The sequence below is a fragment of the Cervus canadensis genome, chromosome 7 (genome assembly GCF_019320065.1).
Source record: "Cervus canadensis isolate Bull #8, Minnesota chromosome 7, ASM1932006v1, whole genome shotgun sequence".
NCBI classification, from domain to species: Eukaryota; Metazoa; Chordata; class Mammalia; order Artiodactyla; family Cervidae; genus Cervus; species Cervus canadensis.
The window spans coordinates 25,886,604-25,905,734 of NC_057392.1; the positions used below are offsets into that span (position 1 = coordinate 25,886,604).

Consider the following 19,131-nt stretch of genomic DNA (forward strand, 5'->3'; position numbering starts at 1 on the left):
AGTAACTTGTCCAAGGTCACACCTGGGCTGAATCAGGGAGAAGCGTAGGTGAGTCCTGCAATCACCCAGGTACGAGATGCCAGCAGTGACAACGGTGGGTGCCGAGAAGAGATCTATTTGGAGGTGAGAGTGGCTCCAAGGTCTTGGGCAACAGGAAGGATGGAGCTGCTATTTATTGAGGGTGAAGACAGTGGGGGGTGGGAGGACATGTGTTTGGAGGGTGAAGGGCAGACAAGGGGAGTTTGGTTTTAGACATGCTGGGTTGAGATGGCTATTGCCACCTGGCGGGGAAGGGGACACTATGGTTGGATGTCTAAGTGCAGAGCCCAGGGAGGGCACGAACGTGGGGAAGTCCACTCGGAACTCAACAGCAGAGAGCCAGGACCGAGGAAACCCCTAGCGGTCAAGTGGTTAGGACTTGGTGCTTTCACTGGGGTGGCCTAGGTCAAGGAACCCCTGGTCAAGGAACCAAGATCCTGTAAGCCTCATGGTATGGGGGGAAAAAAAAGGCAGGATGGAAAGAAGCCGTGAGACTGGGTCAGAGCCCCCAGGCAGCGAGTGTGGGCCAGGAAGCACAGGTCCCCGATGACTGATCCCAGGAAGCCTCCAACAGCAGCGACGGGGTGATGAGGAGCCAGACATGGACCACAGGGAGTGGGGGGAGCGAGAAGGCAACCCAGAGTGAGAATGGTGAGTGAGGACAGAGTTCCAAGTCGGAGGGCATGACCTACTGGGTCAAGTCATCAGCTGAGTCACGTCATCTGAGCCCCAAAAATGATGGTTGGACTGAGCAGCATGAAGGGCATCAGACACCTTGCCAAGCTCAGTTTCTGCCAAGTGATGGGTGTGGCTCAGGATAAGCTACAGAGAGGGGCACAGGACATAATGAGCCGGAGAAATCTTTCCAAGATTTGGACCGTGACGTGAACCAGGAGATGAGGCAACCGTTGCAGGATGGGGGTTCTTAATCTGGGGTCGAGGGCCCATAGAATTCAGGGTATCAGTCAGCTTGGATGGGAAAAACAGTTGCATGGCTTATTTCACCAACTTCTTAAAAAGCATGACCCCTTACAGTGATCTGACCAGGGCCTGTGACTTCATCACCAATGGGAATTGTGGTTTCACTGGCAATGCAGGTATCTGGGAAGACCAGTTACCATCGTTGCTATTTCAAAACTATGGTAGTTATAAGACCCCTGCTAGGTCTGATAGAGAAGCATAAATTACCATGGACAAAATGATTTTAAAATACTTTGATAGGAACTTTCCTGGTGGTCCAGTGGTTAAGAATCTGCTTGCCAGTGCAGGGGACACCATGGTTCGATCCCTGATCCAGGAATTAAGATCCCACACGCCAAAACCACCATATGACCCAGCAATCCCACTCCCAGGCATATACCCTGAGAAAACTAAAACTGAAAAAAGACGCATGTACCCCAATGTTCATTGCAGCACTACTTACAATAGCTAGAACATGGAAGCAACCATCTGTCCATTGACAGATGAATGGATAAATAAGCTGTGGTACATATATACAATGGCTTGCTACTCAGCCATAAAAAGGAACACATTTGAGTCAGTTCTAAAGAGGTGGACGAACCTGAAGCCTGTTATACAGAGTGAAATAAGTCAGGAAGAGAAATATAAATACCGTATATTGACGCATATATACGGAATCTAGAAAGATGGTACTGGTGAATCTATTTTCAGGGCAGCAGTGGAGAAACAGACATAGGGAACAGACCTATGACCCAGGGAGAGGGGAGGAGAGGGTGAGCTGTATGGGGAGAGCGACATGGAAACTTACAATATCATGTGTAAAATAGACCGCCAACGGGAATTTGCTGCATGACTCAGGGAACTCATACATGACATAGGGGCTCTGTGACAATCGAGAAGAGTGGGATGGGGAGGGAGACGGGAGGGATGTTTGGGAGGGAGGGGACGTTGGGTGTACCTGTGGCTGATTCATGTTCATGGTTGACAGAAAACTGCAAAATTCTGTAAAGCAATTATCCTTCAATTAAAAAAATAAGACATTCCCAATTAAAAAAAAAATTCCACATGCTGCTGGGCAACTGAGCTTACATACCACAACTACTGAAGCCTGCAAGCCCTAAAGCCTGCTAAAATCTGCAACAAAAGTTGCTAAAATCTGCAACAAAAGAAGCCACCTCAAGGAGAAGCCCTCCCACCACAACTAAAGAAAAGCCTGGGCAAAGCAAGGAAGATCTAGCGCAGCCCCAAATAAATAAATAACAAATTTTTAAAAATTTGATAACTGAATTTCGATATAAATGGCTTCCTTTACAATCCTGGGTATTGTTTTACACATCTAAAAGTATTATTCGGAGAAGAGACACTGGCTTCACTTCACTGAATCCAAGGCAAAACAACCAGTCCAATAAACAACAACCACGTCAATAACAAAATAAATAAACACAAAACAGTTAAGCCTCTCTGCCTGTGGGATGTGTGGTCAAGAGAGGATGCTTGCTTGGTTGTTGATTTGAAGATGAGAGAACCCAGAGCATGTTTGCCTGCCTTTGGAAGTGACCCCGTAAGAAGCAGATATTGATAATGCTGAAGAGAGGTCCTTGAACAGAGGATGTCAGGACCCTGGCACACGTCTGGAGAGGCTGGCTCAGGCTGGAACAGGAGGGAGAATCAACACGGGGAGCCTGGGGGATGTGGGCATGGGCACTTGGTGATGTTCTCTGAGTGTCCTGGTTTTCTCAGGGGAAGAGGAAGCAAGGAGATGCACTGAGAAGAAAAATGGTGGAGATGGTGTTTAAGGCTGGTGTAGGCAACAGAAGGGAGGCGCTGGTCACCTTGGAGAACGGGAGCTTAATGGACTAAGACACGGTCAGCTGTGTGAAGCCAGGGCCCCTGAGGGTTCTGTGACCATCAGCCGCTGGACAGCCTCCTCTGGAACAGTCAGTGGGATTACATGGGCGTGGAGTGGGGTAAAGGGCTGGGGATTCTTCTAGGAGAAATGATGAAGGGAGAGAGCAGAAAGGAGACTGACGTGCACACAGGCGAGTGAACGTAATGGTGGGCGGTGGATGGTGCTGGGGGGAGGGGAGGAAGGACAGGAAGGAATGAGCTGGAAGGACGGGAAGTCGTGTATGGAGACTGAGATGCAAATCACAGTAACCTCGGTGGGCCTCAGCGAGAGGTCGAAGAAGACCACGGGGATGGGTGGGACCACCGGGGATGGTGGAAGGAAAGGCTGGGGAGGGGACGGGTTCAGGAACTGGCGGGCAGAACCAGCCGTGGATAGGGAACCACCATGAATGACTTAGAACAGTCTGCACTCTGGTGGTTTCAGCGTGGTTTGAGAAGCTGCATCTTCCCTGAGTATGGGCTTATTCTCTGCCTGTGAAGTTGAGAGAAAGAGATATAGGGCTAGAAAGAGGAACGGCATGCAAGTTGCATGCCTATTGCATGCAAGTCAGTCTTCGCCCGGCTCTCCCTTCTGCCCTTTTAGCCACAGGAGTGCCGTGTGATAAACACCCTGTCCTGGAATTCATTCTTTCATTTTGTTTTTTCCTAAGCCACCCTCTTTCCTTGTCCCCTCACATCTTCTCTGTAGAACACGGGGAACTGCCGGACAGTAGCTTCATACTTTGGAAGACCGGCCGTGAGACCCGGAGGGGAGGGATTGTATACGAACCAAGCTGGAAATGCACACACTGCTTGCTGCTCTGTGTGACCCCAGACAGCTCGACAAATAAATTGTGGGGCAGATCTCTGCTTCCTGGTGAGCGTGAGAGGTGGCCGGGCCTCCCCCAAGTAGGAGGCTGCTTAGGTTTCGCCCTGTTGCTCACCCAACTCTGAGTATTCCAGCCAAGGAAACTGAATTCAGCAGCTCTCCACTCTCCCAATGGGTCAGCATCCCTTGGAGAGCTTTAAAAAGCCCCAGCCACTTCAGACAGCATGGTTCATCTATTCATTCACTGATTCATTCCGAAAATATGGAAACTTTTAACTTCCCCCCTCTCTCCAGGTGTCTGGGATGTGTAGTCAGGTTTGAGAATCTCTGCCTTAACTCACCTGACTTGTAAAGTTTCTATCAGGAGCTTTCAAAGAGTTCCTGCTGTATTTAAAATAGACGACCAACAAGGGCATAACATCTAACACTGTCAATATTCTGTAATGAATGGGAAGCGAATTTGGAAACGAATGGATCCAGGTGTATGTATAACTGAATCACTGCTAAACTCTCAAAACTAACACAACATTGTTAATCAATGATAAAGACAAACAACAATGAAAGAAATACAAAGTCAAATTTATCAGAATCCTCCCCCTACCTTTCCCCAAAAAAGAGCTTGAAATTGTTTAGTCAAGAGCCACAGTACCGATGTCTATTCTGCTTGCAGGCTCTGCTGGCTGACTCGGGGCCTTCTCTGGGCAGCCCAAGATGGAGACAGTTGTGTTCATCTACCTACAAGCCTTCACCCTCACACCACCTCTGCCATCAGAACCACCTCTCCATCCACAAGTCCCACGTCCATCCTTCACCCTGCACCTCCGTCTACCCCTAAGCTGCCTCTTCGATGGCCAAGCATCTTAGAAAGAGGCAGTTTCCCTATTCACCTCTCCACCTTCTGGCTCCTGCCCTCTCAGTATCCCACCCCCCAAACTTGTTCTTACCACCTGGGTCCTTTTTCTGGGATTCCAGTCCTTCTTGGGCATTCAGCCCACCTGCAGTGTTAATAATATCAGCCAAGAAGTTACCCCTCAGGGCATTTATCTTTTATGGGGTGACCCTTGAAAACAAAACTCTTTCTGGTTGCAAAGAATGATACTGGCAGTGGCAAGAAATGATGGGGTCTGTCCTGGAGGGAGGCCAGTGCTAATTTGAGGTATGTGTGTGTAAAACATTTGAGAAGTTTAGAATGAACTGGGCTGAGGCTGAGATTCCAGCTTGTAGAAGTCCACATAAGGAGCTTGCAGATGAAGCAGTGCAAAATGAAAATGAATCCCTTGTTCAGAAATGATTAGGAGTTTCAAGATGGCAACCGCAGACCAACAAACCCAGCAGGTGCCCTCCCTAGCACCGGGTCCTCGGCACCATGGAGATGGCAGGCCCACACCACCCCGACTTTGAGACGTCCCTCCCTTAAACCAAAGAGTACGTCTAGTTGGAACGTTGAAAGGGACAGGAGACACTTTTGTAGTGTTTTGCGGAATGAAAAATACGGTTTCATGTGTTTGCTTTTTTCCTTCATTTAAGTGGAGCCCAGATGCCTCTGTAAATACCTGCCAAGGAGGAGCCTTTTGAAAACAAAGCTATTGCTGGTCCCCTGTGCCCAGAACAGGCCGCCAGTGGAAACAGAGCTGGTATTTTGAATCTCAGCTTTCATGTCTCTCTTGTTCCAGGGAAGCTGTAGGCGTGTGGGTGTGTGCACACATCCAAGTTCAACGGTGAACCACTTGCCTCTTGGGCCCAGAGATCCTACTCACAGCCTCCTGGCACCCTAGCAGGGGACCCCAGCCCCAGATGAGGAGTGGGAGTCCTATCTGCTCCCTTCTTGCCTTCAAGGACAATCTCAGGGCACCCTCCCAGCAGATAGCCCCCCTGGAAAATTTCTGCTCATGGTTGCTGTTGGCTGCCCAGCAGAGAGCCTATGGCCCTGGCACCCATTCGTCCTGCAAGCAGTAAGGACTCCACCTCGAGTAGGGATTCTGAAGATCAGCCAGAAGGAGGAAGGTTTGAACTGAAAAGTGCCAAGAATCACCCTTGAACTGGTTGGATTGACGGAATTAAAAAAACAAAAGACATCAGGAGAAGCCTTGAAAAGAGGCTTTTAGACTTCTTGTTCTCTGTAATGCAAGATATTCTCTGAGATAAGCGAGAAAATTATTTTTTAAAACTCCAAATCGATATATTCAATTTTTATGAGCTATAATAAAAAAAAAAAAACAAATAACTGGAAAGCAGGAAATATTTAGGGTAACACTGTGTTCCTGTCTGGGAAATCCTATGGACAGAGGAGCCTGGAGGGTTACAGTCTGTGGGGGTCAAAAAAGAGTGGGACATTACGACTAAACAATAACAACAACAAAGGAAGAAATTATCTCTTTCTTTCTACAAATTTCTCTGCAGATGCTTAAGTAGCATCAGTCCCATTATACAGATGGATAAGTAAAACATGGTAAACTTTAGAGATTTGCAAAAGGCTGAAGCTGAGGCCCCAACACTTTGGCCACCTGATGCAAAGAACTGGCTCATTGGAAAAGACCCTGATGCTGAGAAAGATTGAGGGCAGGACGAGAAAGGAGAGACAGAGGATGAGATGACTGGATGGTATCACAGACTCAATGGACATGAGTTTGAACAAACTGCGGGAGACAGCGAAGGACAGGAAAGCCTGGCGTGCTGCAGTCCATGGGGTCACAAAGAGTAGGGTACGACTTAGCGTCTGACAACAGAGCAGATGGAGCCGATAAGAGCAGAGGCTGGCATCTGGTCTAACTGATTTTGGATAAACAGCTGAGTCACACATGACTCACCTGGCTATCTACATCATAACAGCTGCTTCCCAGCGCTGTCGAGAAGATGCTAAGATAATGTATGTAAAAACCCACAAGCCCTGTAAGGAAGGACACCGGTAGAGCAAAGTGTGTGCTGCTGAAGTTCTATCATTGTCACAGAAACATCCAGCAGGGCTGCACGGACGCCAGCCCATTGGAGACCCGGGGCTGAGATGCTGGGGTAACTCCATGGTGGGGCTGTGCTCTGGTTTCCCAAGACTTTAAAATGAAACACAGTGATCAAGCAATTTATGGCCTTGAAACCTGCAGGAATGAAATCTCCCAGGAGGAACCTGCCGCCAAAAGCCAGTGTGCTGAGGGCTTCCCAGGGTCCAGGACCTTCTCAGGACGCTAGTCCCAGATCCCAGTCTCCTTTGTCTGTGGCCACCACCCGGGTGGTGTAGACAGTAAAGAATGTGCCGGCAGTGCAGGAGACCCAGGTTCGATCCCTGGGTCGGGGAAGATCCCCTGGAGAAGGGAATGACAACCCACTCCAGTATTCTTGCCTGGAGAATTCCATGGACAGAGGAGCCTGGCGGGCTCCAGTCCATGGGGTCGCAAAGAGTCAGACAGGACTGAGCAACCAATACTCTCTCTCTGAGTAGATGGTGGTCCTCCCTCCCATCCCGGCAGCTGCTGGGGATGTGGGGTTCAAGGCAGTCGAAGGATTAACTCACTGATCAGATTGCATGGATTTTCCCTCTTCAGTACCAAACCTGACCCTCATTAACCAGAGATCCAGCTCTTCCTCTCCCCTTCCCAGGCCCGTGTCTGCATGCTGGGTGGGGGTGTGGGGGGAAGGATATGTCTCCCGAGTCTGGAGGCCCTCGACCCCCACCACAGTACATGAGGGGCAGTGACAACAAGCGCTGTAAGCTGACACCCACAGATCCAGCCCCCCAGCCCCAGGCTCCGCTGGTGATGAAAGGGTTCTGCTGCCCAAACGCTCAGGAACCGGACTCTGTCCCTCCCTCCTGGCTCATGAAAAGCCAGGCTGTCTCTACACCTGGGACAGGGTCCCCAGGGTGTCCCCCCCACCCCCAGGCCCAGGCACAATGGCCCTTCTGCAGGGGGTGACGTCTCCCGCCCAGAGTGCCTCCCGCCTGCACACAGACCCCAGACGGGCCACCGCTGACCCCAAGCCCTCCCACCTCGTCTCCCAGCCCCACACTCACATGCAGCGCCCTTGCAGTCCCAGCTGCCTCGCCGGGCCCCCAGCAGCTGTGGGAACTGGCCCGGAGCCAGGTGGCCTGACCCACGGACTCCACTGGACCCTGCCGCCCTCCCGCCTCCCTCTGTCACCGACTGGCAGCTTCAAGGCCAGGGCATCTGAGCAGCTGGCAGCTAGACAATTACTGTGTCCTTTGGGACGAGCCTGCGTGGGCACACGTGTCATTTGGTTGGACGGTTAACTGCCCTGTGCACGGAGGAGGCTGCTGGGCCAAGGCAGACATTCAAGACCAACCAGAAATGCCATCTCTGCCCTTTGGAATAAATGCCCGATATATCAGGGCATCGTCATCTTCTCCCTAAAACACTCTCTGGTCACTCTCTGGGGCTGGACAAAGCCTGGACCACCCTGCTGGGAGTCAAAGGCTATCCACAGTCCAGATTGGCCCACCTGCCCGCTCTCTGCATCCTCACTTCTCCGCATCCTTGTTCATCACCCAAAAAGGGACCGTGCAATTCCTGCAAGTGACTGAGACCCACATGGATCCTGTCCTGCTGCCCTGACCACCCAGCCTGCTCTGAGCCAATGACCTGGCCGTCGCCTTGTTGGTTTGGACTTTTGTTCTGTTGAGCAACACGAAGTTTCTCAACCAGCGGGCTGCTGGGGGCTGCTGGGCACCTGTCAGTGAGTTTTGATCAACATACAACTGATTCTTGCTTTGTTTTTTCTGGCTATATTTGCAGACATGGGTGGTTCAGGGATGTTGGTGGGGTGTGTGTGTGTTGTAGGCACAGGGCAGATAAAGGGACGGTTCGTGATGAGTTGGAGATGAGCGACATCATCAAGAAGGTGGCTTTTGAAGGGGGTTCAAGCATGACTGGAGAACCCAGTGGGTTCAGTATAATCAGTAACAGTCCCCAGATGGTTCTTCGGCAAGTTAGGACTGCAGGCGAGGTTGGCTGAGGGAACTGGGCTGTGCTGGGATTCAGAATGGCTGAGAACCCCTTGTCACAACTAACTTGTCACACACATCTGTCCCTGCCTCATTAATATATCACTGAAGTTCCAAGAGCAGTGATTAGGCTCCTGAGTTCTTTCCGCAGCGCTCATCAACCTGCCTGACTCTGGCTGGTGCTTAGGAAAAGACACGGTGAAGGAACTCAGGTGTGGGTGAGTGACCTGGGCATGGACCCGAGCCTGCCCTGTATCCCTGGCAACGGGACTGGGAAGGCAAGGATGGGAGCGTCTTGTGTCTGGGGTCTGGAGCAGGGGTTCAGAAGTATCTGTGAGTTATCACTGATTGAGGATTCACAACCCACATCCACATAGCTTGCTTTTTTTTTTTTGTCTCTTATCCAGAAATAACTGTCCTAAACAAGATCATCTTTAGTTCAGGGTCATTCATAAGCCCTGATCCTCTTCTATAATATTTAGAGATAGCTCACTATATTTTATATACTAAAAAATGCACCCATCTTATTTATAATATTATGCTGGGAACGTCTTTGAAATTATTTTTGTAATTCTGCCTCTGGGGTGATTCGGCTCCATATGATACATTTCATTCACAACTGCCTTTGATTTCTTGACCTTGATGGTAGAATCTTGATGGCAGAATCTTAGGCAGTCCTGCAGAGAGAGACAGCCTCTAATTGTGATAAAATATCATGACATTTTTGAGAACACTGCACTTAGTAATGAAAGAAGTGGACACAACGTTAATGTTTTGCAGACTTCCGTAAAAACTTGATTTTCCTCTGGAACAAGTCAGTCCTATTCTGGGCTGAAGAGTGAAAGCTCCCAGGCCCGCAGCCCTGGCCTGTGGCTGCTGGTGGACAAAAGGGCCAGAAGGCAAAGTCAGAGGAACTCTCTGTGACTCAATCCAAGTGTAAAAGTATCGATCCATTTTTCACTTGTTGAATATTTCTTGAATTACAGCAAGTGTGAGATTGATGGGAAGACAGACACCGCCGCTTCATCCTCGGACTATGTGGGTCACTGGCACACACAGCCGCTGCACCAGTGACCATTAGGCAAGGAAGCTAGGCTTGGGAAGGCTGGATGGGGAAACAGTGGAAACAGTGGCTGACTTTATTTTTGGGGGGCTTCAAAATCACTGCAGATGGTGACTGCAGCCATGAAATTAAAAGACGTTTACTCCTTGGAAGGAAAATTATGACCAACCTAGACAGCATATTAAAAACCAGAGATATTACTTTGCCAACAAACGTTCGTCTAGTCAAGGCTATGGTTTTTCCAGTAGTCATGTATGGATGTGAGAGTTGGGCTATAAAGAAAACTGAGCACCGAAGAATTGATGTTTTTGAACTGTGGTGTTGGAAAAGACTCTTAAGAGTCCCTTGGACTGCAAGGAGGTACCCAATCAGTCCATCCTAAAGGAAATCAGTCCTGAATATTCATTGGAAGGACTGATGTTGAAGTTGAAACTCCAATACTTTGGCCACCTGATGTGAAAGAGCTGACTCATTTGAAAAGACCCTGGTGCTGGGAAAGATTGAAGGTGGGAAGAGAAGGGGATGACAGAGGATGAGATGGTTGGATGGCATCACTGACTCAATGGACGTAAGTTTGAGTAAGCTCCGGGAGTTGGTGATGGACAGGGAGGCCTGGCATGCTGCAGTCCATGGGGTCGCAAAGAGTTGGACACGACTAGCAACTGAACTGAACTGAACTAGGCGTGGGGCTCCAGCCCTCCTCTCCCACCCAGGATCCTCACCATCGCTCCTCCCCACTGCCATCCAGATCTGCCCTTAGATCTTTTTTAAACTCTAAGGTGTAAATGACTAATAATGGTTTAACATATTGTCCCTCCCAGGAGGTATTTTTAAGCCTAATGGATAAAGATTTAGTAGTGAAATTTCAAACACCAATCAGGGTATACAGGAGGATTTGGGAAAGGAGGGTAGTGAGCACTTTTTTTTAACACCTCCAAACACTCCATTAGGGCTTCCCAGGTGGCACAGTGATAAAGAATCTGCTTGCTAATTCAGGGGATGCCAGAGACTGATGAGAGTTTGATCCCTGGCTCAGGAAGATCCCCTGGAGGAGGAAACGACAACTCACTCCAGTATTCCTGCCGGGAGAATCCCATGGACAGAGGAGCCTGGCACAGACTACAGTCCATGGGGTCTCGAAGAGTCAGACACGACTGAGCACGCGTGTATAGGCAGTCATTCCATTGAGTTAGGGCAACCTCTGTCCTTATGGATATGATAGAAACCAGTAGATATTTCGGATTAAATGGATGGATGATGGATGAATGGATGGACAGATAGATGACGGATGGGTAAAGTGATAAATGTTGTTGTTGTTTAGCTGCTAAGCCTTGTCTGACTCTTTGTGATCCCGTGAACTGTATCCTGCTGGACTCCTCTGTCCACAGGATTTCCCAGATAAGAGTACTGGAGAAGGGGGCCATTTCCTTCTCCAGGGGATCTTTCTGACCCAGGGATAGAACCCATGTCTCCTGCAATGGCAGGCAGATTTTCTACCACTGAGCCATCAGGGAAGTCCATTGGTAGATGAATAGATAATCTTTATTCTATCTAGACTGGTCATTGAAGCTTGATTTATTTTATGATTCCTCATAGATCCAGGCTAGGGACTAACATACATTAGGAAGTTGGTAGAAGTTTGTAGAATAAATGGATAAGTAAAAAGAATGTTATGACTTTCAGTTACTCTAATACTTTGGGTACCCTTTGAGTGGACTCAGCTATCTTGCTAGGATAGAGGCCACTGTAAAACTTGACCTTGATCAATTTATTGGCAGTAAATCCTGCCAGATGCACAACACTTCCATGAAATCCTTTCTGAGTGGTTTCATGTTAACTTTGCAGAGCTCTGACTTTCCTGGTATTAATAATAACAATGATACTGAACTCATTGTGGGCTACTTATTGTTCTAAGCACATCACACATATTCAATAATTTTATCCTAAAAACAGCCTGATGCTTCAGGTATAGTATTAGCCCTTCCCCCAATTTTATGGGGATGGGGAAATGGAGGCTCTGAGAAGTTAAATAACCTGTTCAAGGTCACACTATTTGGTGTAGTCAGCATTTGAATGCAGGCAGATTGACCTCAGCATCTGGGCTCATATAGACACATAGTCAGCACTGGGTATCCATGGGTTTGGCATTCACAGATTCAATCAACCATGAGTCAAAAAATATGCGAAAAAAATTTTATAATATAGATCAATGGAACAAAATAGAAAGCCCAGAGATAAATCCATGTACCTACGGACACCTTATCTTTGACAAAGGAGGCAAGAATATACAATGGAAAAAAGACAACCTCTTTAACAAGTGGTGCTGGGAAAACTGGTCAACCACTTGTAAAAGAATGAAACTAGAACACTTTCTAACACCATACACAAAAAATAAACTCAAAATGGATTAAAGATCTAAATGTAAGACCAGAAACTATAAAACTCCTAGAGGAGAACATAGGCAAAACACTCTCTGACATAAATCACAGCAAGATCCTCTATGACCCACCTCCCAGAATATTGGAAATAAAAGCAAAACTAAACAAATGGGACCTAATGAAACTTAAAAGCTTTTGCACAACAAAGGAAACTATAAGCAAGGTGAAAAGACAGCCCTCAGATTGGGAGAAAATAATAGCAAAAAGGTTGTCTGAGGAGGTCTTACAAATAGCTGAGAAAAGAAGAGACGCTAAAGGCAAAGGAGAAAAGAAAAGATATACCCATTTGAATGCAGAGTTCCACAGAATAGCAAGGAGAGATAAGAATGCCTTCCTCACTGATCAATGCAAAGCAACAGAGGAAAACATAGAATGGGAAAGACTAGAGATCTCTTCAAGAAAATTAGAGATACCAAGGGAACATTTCATTGCAAAGATGGGTACAATAAAGGACAGAATGGTATGGACCTAACAGAAGCAGAAGATATTAAGAAGAGGTGGCAAGAATACACAGAAGAACTGTACAAAAAAGATCTTCATGACCCAGATAATCACAATGGTGTGATCACTCACCTAGAGCCAGACATCCTGGAATGTGAAGTCAAGTGGGCCTTAGGAAGCATCACTACAACCAAAGCCAGTGGAGGTGATGGAATTTCAGTTGAGCTATTTCAAATCCTAAAAGATGATGCTGATAAAGTGCTGCACTCAATATGCCAGCAAATTTGGAACTCAGAAGTGGCCACAGGACTGGAAAAGGTCAGTTTTCATTTCAATGCCAAAGAATGTTCAAACTACTGCACAATTGCACTCATCTCACATGCTAGCAAAGTAATACTCAAAATTCTCCAAGCCAGATTTCAACAGTATGTGAACCGTGAACTTCCAGATGTGCAAGTTGGATTTAGAAAAGCAGAGGAACCAGAGATCAAATTGCCAACATCCGTTGGATCATTGAAAAAACAAGAGAGTTCCAGAAAAACATATCTACTTCTGCTGTATTGACTATGCCAAAGCCTTTGACTGTGTGGATCACAACAAACTGTGGAAAATTCTTCAAGAGATGGAAATACCAGACCACCTGACCTGCTTCCTGAGAAATATGTATGCAGGTCAAGAAGCAATAGTTGGAACTGGACATGGAACAACGGACTGGAACAATTTCTAAATTGGGAAAGGAGTACGTCAAGGCTGTATATTGTCACCCTGCTTATTTAACTTAAACACAGAGTACGGTCAAGCACTTGTAAAAGAATGAAACTAGAACACTGTCTAACACCATACACAAAAATAAACTCAAAATGGATTAAAGATCTAAATGTAAGACCAGAAACTATAAAACTCCTAGAGGAGAACATAGGCAAAACACTCTCCGACATAAATCACAGCAAGATCCTCTATGACCCACCTCCCAGAATATTGGAAATAAAAGCAAAACTAAACAAATGGGACCTAATGAAACTTAAAAGCTTTTGCACTACAAAGGAAACTATAAGCAAGGTGAAAAGACAGCCCTCAGATTGGGAGAAAATAATAGCAAACGAAGCAACAGACAAAGGATTAATCTCAAAAATATACAAGCAACTCCTGCAGCTCAATTCCAGAAAAAATAAATGACCCAATCGAAAAATGGGCCAAAGATCTAAACAGACATTTCTCCAAAGAAGACATACAGATGGCTAACAAACACATGAAAAGATGCTCAACATCGCTCATTATCAGAGAAATGCAAATCAAAACCACAATGAGGTACCATTACTCGCCAGTCAGGATGGCTGCTATCCAAAAGTCTACAAGCAATAAATGCTGGAGAGGGTGTGGAGAAAAGGGAACCCTCTTACACTGTTGGTGGGAATGCAAACTAGTACAGCCGCTATGGAGAACAGTGTGGAGATTTCTTAAAAAACTGGAAATAGAACTGCCATATGACCCAGCAATCCCACTCTGGGCATACACACTGAGGAAACCAGATCTGAAAGAGACACGTGCACCCCAATGTTCATCGCAGCACTGTTTATAATAGCCAGGACATGGAAGCAACCTAGATGCCCATCAGCAGACGAATGGATAAGGAAGCTGTGGTACATATACACCATGGAATATTACTCAGCCGTTAAAAAGAATTCATTTGAATCAGTTCTAATGAGATGGATGAAACTGGAGCCCATTATACAGAGTGAAGTAAGCCAGAAAGATAAAGACCAATACAGTATACTAACGCATATATATGGAATTTAGAAAGATGGTAACGATAACCCTATATGCAAAACAGAAAAAGAGACACAGATGTACATAACAGACTTTTAGACTCTGTGGGAGAAGGTGAGGGTGGGATGTTTCAAGAGAATAGCATTGAAACTTGTATATTATCTAGGGTGAAACAGATCACCAGCCCAGGTTGGATGCATGAGACAAGTGCTCGGGCCTGGTGCACTGGGAAGACCCAGAGGGAGCGGGTAGAGAGGGAGGTGGGAGGGAGGATTGGGATGGGGAATACATGTAAATCCATGGCTGATTCATGTCAATGTCTGACAAAACCCACTACAATATTGTAAAGTAATTAGCTTCCAACTAATAAAAATAAATGAAAAAAAAAAACACAGAGTACATCATGTGAAATGCCAGGTTGGATGAAGTATAAGATGGAATCAAGATTGCCAGGAGAAACATCAATAACCTCAGACATGCAGATGACACCACCCTTATGGCAGAAAGTGAAGAAGAACTAAAGAGCCTCTTGATGAAAGTGAAACAGGAGAGTGAAAAAGTTGGCTTAAAGCTCAACATTCAAAACACAAAGATCATGGCATCTGGTCCCATCACTTCATGGCAAATATATGGGGAAACAATGGAAATAGTGACAGACTTTAATTTCTTGGGCTCCAAAATCACTACAGATGGTGACTGAAGCCATGAAATTAAAAGACACTTGCTCCTTGGAAGAAAAGTTATGACCAACCTAGACAGCATATTAAAAACCAGAGACATTACCTTGCCAACAAAGGTCCGTCTAGTCAAGGCTATGGTTTTTCCAGTGGTCATGTATGGATGTGAGTTGGGCTATGAAGAAAGCTGAGTGCTGAAGAATTGATGCTTTTGAACTGTGGTGTTGGAGAAGACTCTTGAGAGTCCCTTGGACTGCAAGGATATCAAATAAGTCAGTCCTAAAGGAAATCAATTCTGAATATTCATTGGAAGGACTGATGCTGAAGCTGAAACTCCAATACTTTGGCCACCTGATGCGAAGAACTGACTCATTTGAAAAGACCCTGATTCTGGGAAAGATTGAATGCAGGCAGAGAAGGGGACAACAGAGGATGAGATGGTTGGATGGCATCATCAACTTGATGGACATGAGTTTGAGCAAACTTTGGAAGTGGTGACGGACAGGGAAGCCTGGCGTGCTTCAGTCCATGGGGTTGCAAAGAGTTGGACACGACTGAGAGACTGAACTGTACTGACTGACCTGTCAGCTATTTATATTATATTAGGTATTATAAGGAACTTGAGATGCCTTAACGTGTATGGGAGGATGTGCATAAGTTATGTATGCAAATACTATGCTGTTTTATACAAAGGACTTGAGCATCCTCAGATTTTGGCTTGGGGGGAGGAGGCTGGAGCAGCTACCTGCAGACTAAGGGACAAGAGTGTGGGTGACTTGTCCAAAGTTAGCTGGAAGCTGCAAGCTCTCCTCAAACCCCTGCTAGAGCCCGCTCAGCTGAGCATCACCAAGCCATCCGCACTGACAGGTGGATTTGTTTTTGACTCAGCTCTGCCTCCATCTCTGCTGGGTTCACGCGGCCATGGGTGGAGCTCAGTCCCTAGCCAGCTTTGCACCTCATAGACCATGGGCTGTACTGTGAGCACAGAGCCCTCACTTTCTTTCAAACTATCAACCTGTTTGCATAGGAACTGACTGGCTGGGCCTTGGACTGTTCCTGACCCTCTGTCTGGGGTTGCAGGGGCTGTGTCCAGGGAGGTCCAGAGACCAAAGCTCAAGGCAGCTCCCTCTTCTGAGGCCTTCTGAGGGGTCACACGGTGAAGGACAGGGGGATTCTTCTCTGCTTACAGGTAACTGGAGAGCACAGGTCAGTCTTGGAAAGGGAGTCCCCATCTTTGGTTGAAAGAACCTGAGCTCACGGTTGGTGAGGATGCAGTTGAATGGGATGATGGATGGCACCTTGTCCAGCGCAGAGATCGCTGAAGGAGAGGTTTTGTCACCCCTTTGCGGAGAGGGCTGTGGTGGGCGCCCGCAGGCTAAGTGCTGGTTTGGGGGCTGGGACCTTTGGGATCCCAGCACTGATGATGCCGTTATCCAGGGCAGACCCATCTTGGTGGAACAGACTCCTTTCCTGCCTGCCATTGGCTTAGCTGGGATGAGAAGCTAGGACCAGCCCAGCTGCATACCTGAGTGGACGACAGCGTCAGCAACAGACATTTCAACATAATCCTGTGTTTGCTAATTGGTCTTTTGTGTTCTGGACACAGTAAGATTTAACCTTTTGGGCAAAATAGATTTCAGTAATTGTCCAGCTGAGAAGCCAGGGATCATCTGATCAGTGACAACAAAAAATTACGTCTTAAACTATAAAAAGGTCAAAAGAAAGGAATGTGGGTTCTCAGCAGAAATCTGTACAAAAGTCTGTATAATCAAAGCTATGGATTTCTTGGTAGTCCTGTACAGAAATGAGAGCTGGACCATGAAGAAGGCTGAGTGCTGAAGAATTCATGCTTTTGAACTGTGGTGCTGCAGAAGACTCTTGAGAGTCCCTTAGACAGCAATGAGATCAAACCAGTCAATCCTAAAGGAAATCAACCCTGAATATTCATTGGAAGGACTGATGCTGAAGCTCTAATACTTTGGCCACCTGATGAGAAGTGCCAACTCATTGGAATAGATCCTGATGCTGGGAAAGATTGAAGGCGGGAGGAAAAGGGGGTGACAGAAGATGAGATGGTTAAATAGCATCATGGACTCAATGGACATGAGTTTAAGCAAGCTTCGGGAGACAGTGAGGGACAAGGAAGCCTGTCATGCTGTGGTCTATGAGGTTGAAAAGGGTAGCACACAATGTAGCAACTGAACAACAACAGCAAATGTTTGCTATTCACAATAGCCAAGAGGTGGCTATTCACAATAACCCAGATGCTCATAGATGGGTAAATGGGTAAGCAAAGAGTGGGCTCTCCAAACAATGGAATGTTTCTTAGCCTTAAAAAGGAATGGAATTCTGATATATGCTACCACGTGGATGAACCATGAAGGCATTACGCTAAGTGAAATAATCCAGTCACAAGAGGTCACTGTTGTATGATTCAGCTACCTTATAAGGTCCTAGTAGCACAGTCAGTAAAGAATCTACCTGCAGTGCAGGAGGCCTGGGTTTGACCCCTGGGTTGGGAAGACCCCCCTGGAGAAGGAAAGGGCAACACACTCTATTATTCTTGCCTGGAGAATTCCATGGACAGAGGAGCCTGGTGGGCTACAGTCCATAGGGTTGCCAGAGTTGGACACAACTTAGCAACTAAACCAACACCAAAGTAGCCAGAGTCAAGTTGCATTCAGTAGCGTCCCTCTTCTAGCTACTTCTGACAAACTAATGCCAAATCCAGATCCTGGCCACCTGGCAGGATGAACCACTCACTCTCAGGGGATCTAAGGTCAGGAGCATTTTCTGCAGCAAATGCTTCCTTCCTCGTGGGCTCACCGTGGTTATAGCACTCTGCCTGAGTAGGCAGGCCTGGCATCGCAGGAGGAGGCGGTGTGGAGCGGTGAAGCCGACTGCAGGCTCCTGCGGGAGGGTAGCATCAGGTGGGGCTGGAGAAGGCTGCCAGGCCATCCACCTGCCGATCCGGCCGCCCTGGACTCCTCCTAATTGTACCCCTTGACTCACAAAGTCCCATGACGCCAGGTGTCTCACCTCGGGGGTGCCTCGTGCCTTGTCATTTACTAAGTACTCTCGCACAGACTGTGTTATTGAATCTCGCAGACACCTCTGAGGGGCAGCTGCTATCATCGCCAGGCATCTTGTCCCGCCCTCACAGCCGATCAGAGAAAGAGCTGGGCTCCTGATCTAAGCCCGGAGTTCTCTCCTGCACAAGCTGCCAGCCCGGTGTAGCCAACCCTCCCTCTGGCTATTAGAAAAGCCAGTGGTTATGAGCAGCTGGGCTCAAGGTGGCGCTCTGCAAGCAAGCCCCAAGCCCACAGCCGAGATTCGCTGAATGAACAAGCATGGGTCTCAACACAGTTTTGTGAAAAGTCTTTCCTCCACCCTGGAGGCTAGCTTATGTCCATTACAGCTAACAGATCAGGATGACTTGGAGAGGGTCTCACTTTAAATGCCTTCAAAATACCTTGGTTGCCATGAATTTACTCAGGCAGCACACGGATGAGAGTCAGAGGCTCCTGAGATGTGTTCAGATACTATCAGGGCCTTTTCAAAAGGGAGAGGAACCTGAATATTGACTCTGATCATCTGGGAAGATGCTTGTTCACACTGCCCTCCATCTCTGCTTCCTGCCCCATCCTCTCTTGTTTATACACATGCACACCCATGCACACACAATGGACATATGGACCCACACTGGCCTTCAAGGGCTTCCCTGGTGGCTCAGATGGTAAAGAATCTTCCTGCAATGCGGGAGCCCTGGGTTCAATCCCTGGGTTGAGAAGATCCCCTGGAGAAGGGCATGGCAACCCACTGCAGTACTCTTGCCTGGAGAATACTCATGGACAGAGGAGCCTGGTGGGCTATAGTCCATGGGGTCGCAAAGAGGCGGACATGACTGAGCACAGCAGCATGCACATTCACGCAAACACACAGACCCACACTTCATCTTAAAGTCAATTTTGGCAGCAGCAAAGCTGAATATTTCCAATCCTCTGTAAATAAGGTAAAAAGGAGGACTTCCCTGGTGGCTCAGGGGTTAAAGAACAAATCCGCCTGCCAATGCAGGAGAC

At 47.4% G+C, this 19,131-nt stretch overlaps 1 protein-coding gene across 4 annotated transcripts in view; it reads right to left on the minus strand.

Annotated features, from left to right (window-relative positions):
- The window catches only part of CLDN14 (claudin 14), an 80,118-nt gene that overhangs the window by 12,282 nt on the left and 48,705 nt on the right, over positions 1 to 19,131 (minus strand). Inside the window, exon 1 of one of the 4 annotated variants that reach the window (XM_043474697.1) lies at positions 7,719 to 7,849. The exons of the other annotated variants lie outside the window; for them this stretch is intronic. The gene's annotated coding sequence lies outside the window, so the exon portion shown is untranslated. Of the gene's footprint in view, positions 1 to 7,718; positions 7,850 to 19,131 lie in introns of those variants that run through there. 4 annotated transcript variants of the gene reach the window in all.